The sequence below is a fragment of the Paramormyrops kingsleyae genome, chromosome 6 (genome assembly GCF_048594095.1).
Source record: "Paramormyrops kingsleyae isolate MSU_618 chromosome 6, PKINGS_0.4, whole genome shotgun sequence".
NCBI classification, from domain to species: Eukaryota; Metazoa; Chordata; class Actinopteri; order Osteoglossiformes; family Mormyridae; genus Paramormyrops; species Paramormyrops kingsleyae.
In genome coordinates, this window is record NC_132802.1 from 11,285,557 (window position 1) to 11,297,619 (window position 12,063).

Here is a 12,063-nt window from a genome sequence, read left to right on the forward strand (position 1 = left end):
TGTTTTAAAATGTGCTATAGAATTAAATGACTAGACTCGACATGTTCATGTTTGTTTGTTCGTGTTCTTGTTTGTTTCACTCCTTTGCACGCTTTCTTTCGCCAAGGACTGCCTGTTTGGTGCATTCCGGGGCCCCTTGTCTGTCTGCAGTCTGATTTCAGTGACAGACTCATCCTGGACCAGCAGTCCGGACAGGGGGCCACTTCAGGACTGACTGGGCTAGAAATGATAAGGAAGACACCCCGTCGCTCACAAGTATGGAAAGCCCATTACTGGCCAAGTTCAGGCCAACAGCCCCGAGTCCGTCTCCCCATCTGGTGCATCACAACCCGCACAAGGAGAATCTGCCGCTGTCAGGGCCCCCCCAACCCCCGGCTCTGGGCCCATGACTCCCCCAAATGGCTCCCCCAGGCCCCCCTCAGGCAGGAAGATGTCACAGAGGCAGAGGAAGGAAAAACACACACGGCCGACCCAGCAAAGGCACTCTCTGTGCGGCCTGGGCGTTTTGGGTCAGTGCCAGGCCTGACATCATCCGGCGCTGGGACCCAGATGTACATCCCCCCCCCCCACCCCCCCACCCCAGGCGCGACTGTTGAGAGAGCAAAAAATGCGAGCCCAAAACGGTTCAGATTAATAACAGGCTCAAGAGTCCTGTCCAGCAGTCGTAATGGACAGGAAGGAGTTATTGGTGCCCCCCCCCCCCCAACACATACTTTGGCCTCCCCAAAGAGAGAAAACAACCAGGACCACGGAAGTGGCGGCCCTTAAATAACGCTGCCGTACGTGGCTGTCAGCCAAGGATGTACCTGCCCCAAGACTTGCTCTGCTGCCTTTTATTTTGTTTTTCTTTTCTTCCCCCCCCCCCACCCCACCCCCCCCTCAGGCACCAGCATCTCCCATCTTCCATAAGAGATTTCCTGCAGGAAGTTCTGCAGCAGGGGGTTTTAAATGGAGCTAGATCATTTCCCCCCCCCCCCACCCCTGACACCTGAAGTAAAAAATGGGATGCATGCGGGCTTCGCTGTTTTCAGGGCCTGAAATACCCACTACTGAAATGGGAACCCCCCCCCCCCCTCCCAATGAAGAGATGGGGCTGATTTGTTACAGCCCCCGCGGTTCCGCTGCGTATGTCACGCTCCTCCAGTGAGTGCCATTTGCTGCTTACCGTTTGCCTCCTTCCTCTCCTTTTAACCTCAGTCATCCTGCACATGTTCCGGGCGTCACATTCAAACCCATTCATTCGCAACCTGTGCAATCTGTGGCTGTAAAACGGCTGGACCTATCAGCTGTCTGGAAGGGAATATGACGATGATGACGATCATAATCATAATCGCAATTGTAATCGTAATCTGCTACTTGATTTTTATATTTCTGTTTCACAAGGTTTTTATTGCTCTCTAATGAGCAGAACGACGCATTTGACGATAACATAACTACAGCCCCGTCTCCAAAACATTTGGGACATTGTGTGAAGCGTAAAGAAAAACAGAATTGCAATAATTTGCGAATTATATAAACCCATCACATATCACATGTTGAAACTGAGAAATTTTATTGTTTCGTGGCAAATATATACTCAATTTGAATTTGATGCTGGCAACACGTTTAAAAAAACTGGGAAGAGTCAACAAAAGACTAGAAAAGTTGTGTAATGCTACAACAAAACATGTAGTTGAATATCTCACAACTAATTAGGTTAATTAGCAGCAGGTCAGTAAGATGGTTGAGCAAAGAGTGCAACAATTTTAGAATAATGTTCCTCAGCGTAATATTGCAAAGAATTTTGGAATTTCCTGATTTACGGTACATAATATCATTAAAAGATTCAGAGAATCTGAAGAAATCTCTGTACTCAAGGGACAAGGCCAAAAACCAATATCGGATACCTCTGATCTTCGGGTCCTCAGGCGGCCCTGCATCAGACAGACTGATTCTATAGTGGAAATCACTGCATGGGCTCAGGAACACGTCGGAAAGCCATTGTCTGTGAACACAGTTCGCCGTTGCATCCACAAGTGCAGGATGAAATTCTACCATGCAAAGAAGAAAGCATATCTAAACATGGTCCAGAAATGCTGCTGACTTCTCTGGGCCTGAGCTCATCGAAGATGGACTGAAGCTAAATGGAAAACTGTCCTGTCAAAATTTCAAATTCTTCTTGGAAATCAAGGACGCGGTATCCTCTGGGCTAAAGAAGAGAGGGACCGTCCATATTGTTATCAGCAGACAGTTCAAACGTCAGCATCTATGATGGTGTGGGGGTGCATTAGCTTGGGTAGCTGGCACATCTGGGGAGGCACCATTAATGCTGATCAGTATATACATGTTTTGGAGCAACATATGCTGCCAGCCACACGACGTCTCCTTCAGAGAAGGCCTTGTATATTTCAGCAACACAATGCCAAACCGCATTCTGTGCGTATTGCAACAGCATTGCAACTTTGAAAACATTTCAAAGGAGAGCAGTTGAAATCTTGTATCAGGTGAGAATGGGACAACATTTCACTTTTAAAACCTCAGAAACTGGTCTCCTCAGTTTCCATTCACATAATGTTGTTAAAAGAAGAGGTGATGTGACATAGTGGCAAACATGGTCTGTGGCTTAGCAGGTTGGGGTGCTGTGTTTAGGATTGGAAGGTCGTTGGTTCAAATCCCAGACTCAGTCTAGGGACTTTGCTATTGGGTCCCTGAGTGAGGCCCTTAACCCTCAATTGCTGCAGGGATTGTCTGACCCTGCCTTCTCCATATCACTTTGGATTAAAACATCTGCTAAATAAATAATATGTAATTTACGAATATATAAATTCTTACATATTACATTGAGGTCCCCCTGAACAGGAACCTGTTACTTCAGCTGTTACACTTACTGCTTGTGGTGTTTGCATCAGGCCCTCAGCTGGGAAGCTGTAGGAAAGGCCATGCAAATCAGCTCAGAGGAATGAAGTGCCTTCTAACCTTGCACTCAGCAGAAACACCACCTGCAGCAAAGCTTCATACATACCAAATCGGTCTAGAAATAATGCATATTACAGCACAACAAATTGTGCTTAATAACTCAATCATAAATAAATGCTCTTTATTTATAGCATTATGCTCAGAAAGGTTTATCTTCCCATTAAAATGTTTAGCAGTAACGGGAAGGACGGCACAAAATTACTGAACTCTAGGGAGGCATCCTGTATGCAACATTCAAATATATTCCATTCACTTATCCAAGACAGGTATATGTGGAGACCTGGATTTTCCGGGATGAAGAGGGCATGAGGCTGGAGAATGACCTGGGCAGGATGCCAGTGTATCACAGGAAAATCACATGATGGGTGATTTAGAGACACAAGTTAGCCTAACTGTATGTCCTGGGAATGTGGAAAGAGACCTGCACAGCACAGAGACAAAAACTCCACATACACAGAACAGAGGTGGGATTCAATCCCGAACCCCAAAGGTTTGAGGGATACCCACTGTGCCATTATAAAAACAAGACATTTACATTTTATATAGCAGACTATATAAAATAGGAGGGTCAGCCAGACTATTAGAGCAATGGGATAATGATGAAAACACTGGGATTTGAACCAACAACCCACTGCTCACAGACAGAGCCTTCTAACACAGGCCACATTCAGCTCCTGCTTAGCTCCCTAGCATCCTTGCCACCTTTAAGGTAACTCTAATCACAAAACCCAGTTCCACTAGTCAGGGTTAAAAGCCGGTGTCCTCCTGTCAGCGGCACATGAAAGAGCCAGGTGAGTTCTGACACAAAAAAACAGAACCAGGACGTGAAGCTATTTTGCCAATCCTGAGGGGTCGAAGCCCCAATTCCCAGCAGCCCAGCGGTTTCCAGACGCTTGCGACATGCAGAGCGGTTTTGCTTAAGAGATCTTGGGATGGCCGGTGCAGCATTTTAATGACATCCTCCTGGTGTTGAGGAGGAAGGTGGCCTGGGCCATATTTCAGGCAGGCACTTACGGGGAGGAGGTCTCCCCGCTCACCCCCACCTCACAAATATTAATGGCTATCAGACATGCACCCCGGCATCCCTGTTCAAGAACGGGGGGACTTGGATATGATGCTTCCGAATTTTTATGACCCGTTTCAAGAGAAAGAGCGTTGGAGCCCCTTTCTGGCCGGCAGACGGGGCCCAGGCGGGCGAGGGCCGTCCCGCACTCGCCTGCACACAGGAACCATTGTGTATGTCCTTTTTTTCACTGGCCACAGAAAGGGGAAGCGCAGGAATTCCCTGCAACGGGAGCTCAGACAATGCGGGCCGTCCTTCGACGAGACCGGCTGCCGCAAGGCCCTGGCTCTGGCCTCGACACCCGCCTCCGCACCCCAGGAACCGGGCGGGGGCCCCGAGGCAGGGGTGAACAACCGGTTATAGTAATTTGGAGGTGATGTTTCCCTGTGTAAACAATAAAACAATAAGGGACGACCCAAAGTGCATGGGTTATTTCCAAGCGGGGTGGGGGGAGGCCCCAATTAGAGCAGAAGCCCTGATTGGGCAATTTAATATTTTATTTTCCAGTGTGAACTTCCAGTGGCTTTTCACAGTGGCTGACATGAGCATGTAACGAGTTTGTGGTGAACTCTCAGCTGGCTTGTCCCTCACACCTTCAGTAACACTTCCTTGTTTCAGATGCCACAGCAGTCACATGACCAACCCCCGCCCCAACTACCCCCGCCTCGACATTGTTGTTCATGAGAGTAATGACACGGTGGTCCAAGGGAGGGGTGCCTGCTTGTTTTGGCTGCTCCTCAGCCCCGAGGCTCTCCGTGTGTGTGTGTGTGTGTGTGTGTGTGTGTGCAGAGCGCGTGTGCATGTGTGCGTGCCGGACTGCATGCGCACGGTGTGCGGGAGATGGGACGGCCGGCCAAGCGACAGCGTGTGCCGAAAAAATACAGTCCGCTGACGTTCCAGGAGGTCGGAGAAGCCATCTCTTAAGAGCAAGCTGTGAATTTGACATTCAGTCTGCGTTCACATTGCATTATAAAAGGTACTGTCCAGAACCCTTGACTCAAAATGTTATTTTTCATACACACCGTTAAACTGATAGAACATTAAATACATTAAAATTTAAATACATTAAATTTTATGAATTAAATAAAAATGGGGAGCAGTAGGATAAAAAGAAAGGACAAGCAGAATACAGATGAAGGGTTAGCATAACAAATTATTCAAGGACAGCATTATATACAGCCAATGTTGGGAAGATTACTTTGGAAATGTAATTCGTTACAATTACAAGTTACTCTATTTAAAATGTAATAGCAGTGTAACTATTTCAATTACTATATGAAAGTAATGTACTTTTCTAAATTATGAATGAATATTCTCAACTGTTAACCATTTTGAAATTTTGTAACCTGGCAGTGTTTACCTTACAGCAGTACTAAACACTGACTACTGTCAAACTCCTTTCAATACATGAATTAACATAAATATAATTGATCAATTTAATAAAGATAATAACAGCCAACAGAAGGCCAGATTTCAGGCCTCGTCTTACTGTATGATCAAACAGTTATAAAGTCATTACTTTTTTATAAAATCAATAACACTGCTAAATGAAATATTAAACATTCAACAGCACTGAATAAGTTGCTGTCTATTCTTGTGAGATGGTCTGTGTGTTATCTCTATCTGCCAATAATTGAAACAGAACTGTGGACACTGTAGCTTAGTTAGCAACGATGGTTTCGAGAAACGCACGCCTGAACAGTTCCTGCATCAGACAGGACATGAAATTTCAGCTGATTGCGTAATCACTTATTCTGTTTAAGTTAATTTTTCAATCACAAATCACGGAGTAGCCTAAAACAGTCTTCGCAGCACTGTAAAATAAAATTGGTTAGCAGAGTGGTAAGGCTGCATCGCCCAGGGGTTAGCTAGTTAGTGAATTTTCAAAATTCAATACGACATAGCATGTTGGGAGAGCCAATATCAGACCTAACATAAATTACCAATAACCTTAGCATATTGAAGGAGGACGGCACATTTTCTGTCAACGGGACCAGAAATGCCAGTGTGGCTTTAAAGCGCGGTACACTCTTCGCGATTCATTGTGGTGTTTACACATGCTGTCATTGTTTACATTTTGCTTTGTTGTCCTATGGGCCGTATCTTATGATTGGGTTGGTGTTGTCGTCGTACAGTCTGCATACCTGTCATAGCCAAGATTATTAGATCCATATCGCACAGTGTGATCGGTGACATCTTTACAACAGGTGTTCTGTCATAAAATACTACCTATCGAGACGTGCTATGGAGCCTTTCTGCGCATGTGCAGTTCCACCGTTTTGGGATTAGTGTTAGGTTTTAGAGGTTAGGGTTACGGTTAAGATAAGGGTTTTAGGGGTTTTGGTGGGTTAGGGTTAGGGTTAGGGCTATCGATTAGCACTACGGTAGCATTTTTCGACAAGGCAGCATATATCGACAGAACACCAGTAAACACGGAATGCATTGCACAGTTAAATTTGTGCCTTTTTCCGTAATGTATCGGAAATGATTTTTTTTATATATATATTTCCAGCAATGGAATGCATTTATTTCCTTATCCGCCATTACCTGCAACAGAAATTCAGACCGCTCCGGCGAGCTAATTAGCAGAATTGGCTGCAAATGTAGACGCGACAGGATAACCAATCAGAATCATCGAATAGTTTCAAACTTTCGGCTGTGGAGGGAAATAGCAAAGGAGGATGTTTTGCATAAGAAAAACATAAAAAGCAATAAAGATACTGTTATTAAAGATATTGGTTAGGTTTTGCATACATACAAACTTAAATTGTAATCATGAATATTTCCATAAGTAACTGTAATTTAATTACACTTTTTTCTCTAGTTACTGTAACGGATTACAATTACATTTTTTTGTAATTAAATTACGTAACGCCGTTACATGCAACTCGTTACTCCCCAACACTGTATACAGCATACAGACAGTGTGCAAAATAGCATTATATACAGCGTACAGACTGTGCGAAATAGCATTATATACAGCATACAGACTGTGCAAAATAGCATTATATAAAGCATACAGACAGTGTGCAAGAAAGCATTATATACAGCACACAGACAGTTTGCAAAATAGCATTAAATAAAGCATACAGACAGTGTGCAAGAAAGCATTATATACAGCATACAGACTGTGCAAAATAGCATTATATACAGCATACAGAGAGTGTGCAAGAAAGCATTATTTACAGGATACAGACGGTGTGCAAGAAAGCATTATTTACAGTATACAGTGTGCAAAATAGCATTATTTACAGCATACAGACACTGTGCAAAATAGCATTATATGCAGCATACAGCCTTGCATGGATGGAAGAACTTTTCAGGAGTGGGATACAATAAAATACAAACTATAGAATCTTATCAGCTGGTGTACATTATAAATGCAGGATGGGGAGGCTGATATTTCAGCACACTGTGGACAGGACATTTTTTTGAATATTATAACTCATACTGGTATGCAAAGGGGCAAAGTGGCCCAAACGTATCCCGGAGCCGGAACGGCCAGCATGTTTTCCACTACAGCTGCGGCTCTCTCCTCCAGGGGGGCGGACCCCCTCCAGCTGCACGGGGCCCAAGACAAAGCTGGCGTCTCGCTTTTCAGCACTAGGAGCAATCGGGGAGAGGATATCCTCAATCAGGGCTGTACAGAGCAGTGGGGAACAGCCTTGCTGACAGATATGCGGAGCGTGCAGCTGGGGCTCGCTAACAACCTCAGGGACTGACCCTGGGCCTGCAACGCCCCAGTACAGGGAAACCACAGCTCACTGTACCTCACTAGGTTACTGCTGAACAGCCTTCCTATACAGGGGATATGCCTCGGACGTCCTGCGGCAAATTTACCCAGAAATCATCGCCAAGGCCCCATTTGGCTCGCAAATGCTGACATGGCTTCCAAAGCAAATGAGTCAAATAAGTTTGTCAGGCTCCCAAGAGGCTAGAAACAACCTGTGAGTCACCGTGACCAAGACCTAACAGATTCGGGTCCTTAGCACCACTGGAATTCTGGTATGCCACAAAAAGTGAGGTTTAATGCTTAACACGGGTCAGCTTTTAATGAAAAGTGTCAGCATTTTTTTTCATAAGCCGTGTACAAAGTTGAGATGGATTCTAGACATGTTGCACAGCCATCAGATCCATAAATATGTTGGTATCATGTCCTGTGTCAAAAACAAAATACTGCTCTCAGAACAATTACTGATTATTTCACAATATCCCTGGGTTTTTGGTACAAAATACTGACATTTTACATGCATGAAAGCTGTACATAAAGTATTTTCTGATATTGTACAGTTCATTACTCAGAATCTGATAAAACAAACACTGGGATCTCTTAAAGGACATCACTATCAATTTTAATTCGTCATCCACACTCTCTTCCATATTGTGAAACCCAGCTGGATCTGTCCAATGACTGCCCTCCTCCCCTTTCCATTCTTGCAGCCTCCTATTAATAACTGTAGAGCTCCTTTTGTTAACAGGACTGACAGATGCATGTACTGCAGCTCACAGAGACAATGGGAAGGCCCTTTTGGATGAAAATAACAGGAAGGGATTGCTTTCCAAGTAGCTGAGACTAAAAGGAACTTCTTGACTATAGACTGATCAGCCATGGTATGGCATTTAGAAATCATCAAGATCTATTACTAAAGTATATTACTAAATGTATAAGGTGTAAGGTAAATTAATTTTGGTGTACTTTATAACCAAAGACACAACTCATTTGGATGACCTCTTCGAAAAGTTCACAAAATTTAAATTGAATTAATAGCAACCACTAGGAGGACGTTAGAATTACAAGAATTGGGCAACCACAGGTAGAAAAAGGTTCAGACCTTTCTGTGGTATTTCTTTGCAAATAGTCTTGACGAAGATCTTCATAGAGTTTCAAATTATAGTGACTAATATCACACATTTAATTAGTTAAATTAGACAACCCAAATATTTGACTGGTTGGGGAGCAACACAAAAAAGGAGCAGTGGTTTTTGCGTAGAGAGAGTTTATATAGACTTCAAACTAAGGGGCAGAGTTTGTTAAAGTCTTTCGACATGCCCTCTGACTTGTTTAAGATGTAATTGTTCATTTTGCTGCCAATAACACTCTAGTTAATGTTAGTAAGTGACTTTAGAGAGGCATTTTAGCCAAGAAAATAAATAAAATAACATAAAATAAAATAAAACAAAAACTCCCTGGAGGGATTTTTGGCTACCCTCAACTGGCTCGGTTAAGTAAGTTGTGCTCTGGTAGTCGATACATTTGCAGCTTGTTTTATGAGCTTATTTAAGATTAAAATAATTTGGTGCCATTTTACAATAAGGCTATCCATATAAAAGGTCTATGAATGGTTTATAATCTGGTTATTAATTAGGTTGTAACACTTTTGTAAATGATCAATAGACAATTTTAAACAACTTATAACAGTTTTCTTTTTATTAATGAGTTACTACCATTTACAAGTGGCAAAAGGGAGCCTTATTGTAACGTGGTACCAATAATTCTAAGAAATTAATTATTGTTGGGTTCTATCTTGGCTTTGTAGCTTCTGGCTGCAGGACAAGAAATTTCCCAAAGAGACAGGGTATCATGTCCCAAGATGATGGAATCCATGCAGGGAGTCTTTGAAGATCCTTAACATCCAAGAAACCAGAGAGTAGTCTGTGAAAATCTCATAATCCGGCGCAGTGAACACAGCTGTACTGCTATAATGATCACTGAGGGCAAGAGACAACCGTCACTTTTGCGGAAGGATGGGTGACCTGCAACCAAAGAAGGTGGGTTTGGACAGAAGCCATGCAGACAGCGGTGAGGTTGTGTCCAAAAAGACCCTCAAGGGTTCAGGTCAAGACAGGAAGGCAGAGGAGAAGCTTCAAGTGATGAAAGGGGAGCTGTGGAGCAACGAGCTGACACTTGGGGTGTCAAGGGTTAGGGTTTGGCGGGAAGGGTGCCCAGAAGACAAATGGTAGATTGTTTGTACTGGAAAGCGGTCCGAAAAAGTGTCAAAAAAACCTTGACAGATGTGCAGGGATTACAGCAAATAAGTGGAAAGGGGTAAGCCTCGATAAATGAGTTTGGTGAAAAGTATTACTTAACAATACCCAAAATGGTTGACAACATGAAACTCAGTAACTGCATGAAAAATATCATCCTGAAGTCATGTGAAGTGTTGATGTTAATTTACTTCAGTAACTAATGTGACTGATACATGTAATATTGTATGTATACATTATATGTGTGTGTGTGTGTGTGCAGGGGTGCTACCAGAGATTTTGGGCCCCATGACAGCCTATCACACTGGGCCCCCAACCCAGACCAATTCAATTATGTTCCAGATTTTTAGGGCCCCTTGGAATCATCTTAAATGCCCACCCCCTTTACAGAACCCCTGTGTGTGTGTGTGTGTGTGTCTGTGTGTGTGTGAGAGAGAGAGAGAGAGAGTGAGTGTAAGTTTGCATAGATCACATTTGGGGACCAAAAAGTGTGGTAAATCCTGAAACTTCCTTATTTTTGTGGACATTTTTCAGGTCCCCATTTGGATAACCTCAATTTTAAAAATCTGTGAACGCAATCAAAAAAGGAAAAATTCCAAAAAACTTGTATTTTGTTTAGATAAGGTTAGTTAAGGTTAGGGCTGAGTAGGGGTTAAGGGTGCCATTTAGATACATATGCCAACGTGTGTGTGTGTGTGTGTGGTCCAGGTATACCATACCTAATGAATACCCATTTTTTTATCTTATGGGGACTGGTTTCCTGGTCCCCATATGGGAAAACTCTATTTTATACAGATCTGTGACTGTAATGAAAAAACTAAAAATGCAAAAACTCTTGTATTTTGTTTGGTTACTTATGATTATGGTTAGGGCTGGATACGAGTTAAGGTTACATAGTTAGCATTAGCATTTTTCCACACAGAAATGAATGAGCGTTCCCCAAAACGATATGATTACACAACTCTGTGTGTGTGTGTGTGTGTGTGTGTGAGCGGGTTTACCTATCCTTATGAGGACACAATGTAACCATAAGGTGATAAATATTAGTTTTTATAATACTCTATTTTATAAAAATTGGTGACTGCTATGAAAAAACTAAAAATGCAAAAACTCTTGTATTTTGTTTGGTTACTTATGGTTATGGTTAGGGCTGGGTAGGGGTTAAGGTTGTCATAGTTAGCGTTAGCATTTTTCCCATTGAAATGAATGAGCGGTCCCCATAAGGATATGTTTACCCTACATGTGTGTGTGTGTGTGTGTGTGTGTGTGAAATTTAGCAGACCTAAGTGAATGGTAATCGATTTCCTACAACGAAATGCATGACAGTAAAAAGGGCATAAGGTCAGCCGAGCGGTTTATCGTCATCATTTACCCACGACGCTCCAAGCCCCTTGCGTTTGCAGAAATTTAAACGGGTGCGTAATGAGGTTGCGCCATCTAGAGGCGTCTCACGTAAACGACTTATAATTATTAACTCCACCCACCACAATGAGGCGCTGCTATAGAAATCGCGGGTCACTAGAAGGAATTTGTCATCGACTACACATCCTCACGTCATTCATTACGTAACTGCCTTTATGGCAAATATACAGTACTAAAATATACTAATGGTATGTGCTGCAGACCGCTTTTCCTGGTCAGGTTTGCAGTACCGGTAGTAGTATATGTGTCTATACTGGGAATCTAACAGACGTATATCGGGCAAAGTGAAATATAGGCCGTTGTTTTACGCGGAGGTGGAGCTCGGCTCGGCCAATCGCTGTCCACGTTTGGCGCTCAGAATATAAAGATCTCGCCGTGAGGCATGAAGGAGACTTAATTTTTATGATTATATAAAAGTTTACACTGATGCATCCCGGAGTCCGTCGGGTCAGACGGGAGTGGCAGTTGTAATTCCAGAATTCAAAATTAAAATAGGAAGGAAACTAAATGAAGGACTATCTGTCTACACATCAGAAATGATTGCATTGCTACTTTCGGTAGAATGGATTGAGGAGACCAGACAATTACGAACCGTGGAGTGCTCAAATTCCAGTTCATCATTAGTTAGTTTACTAAGA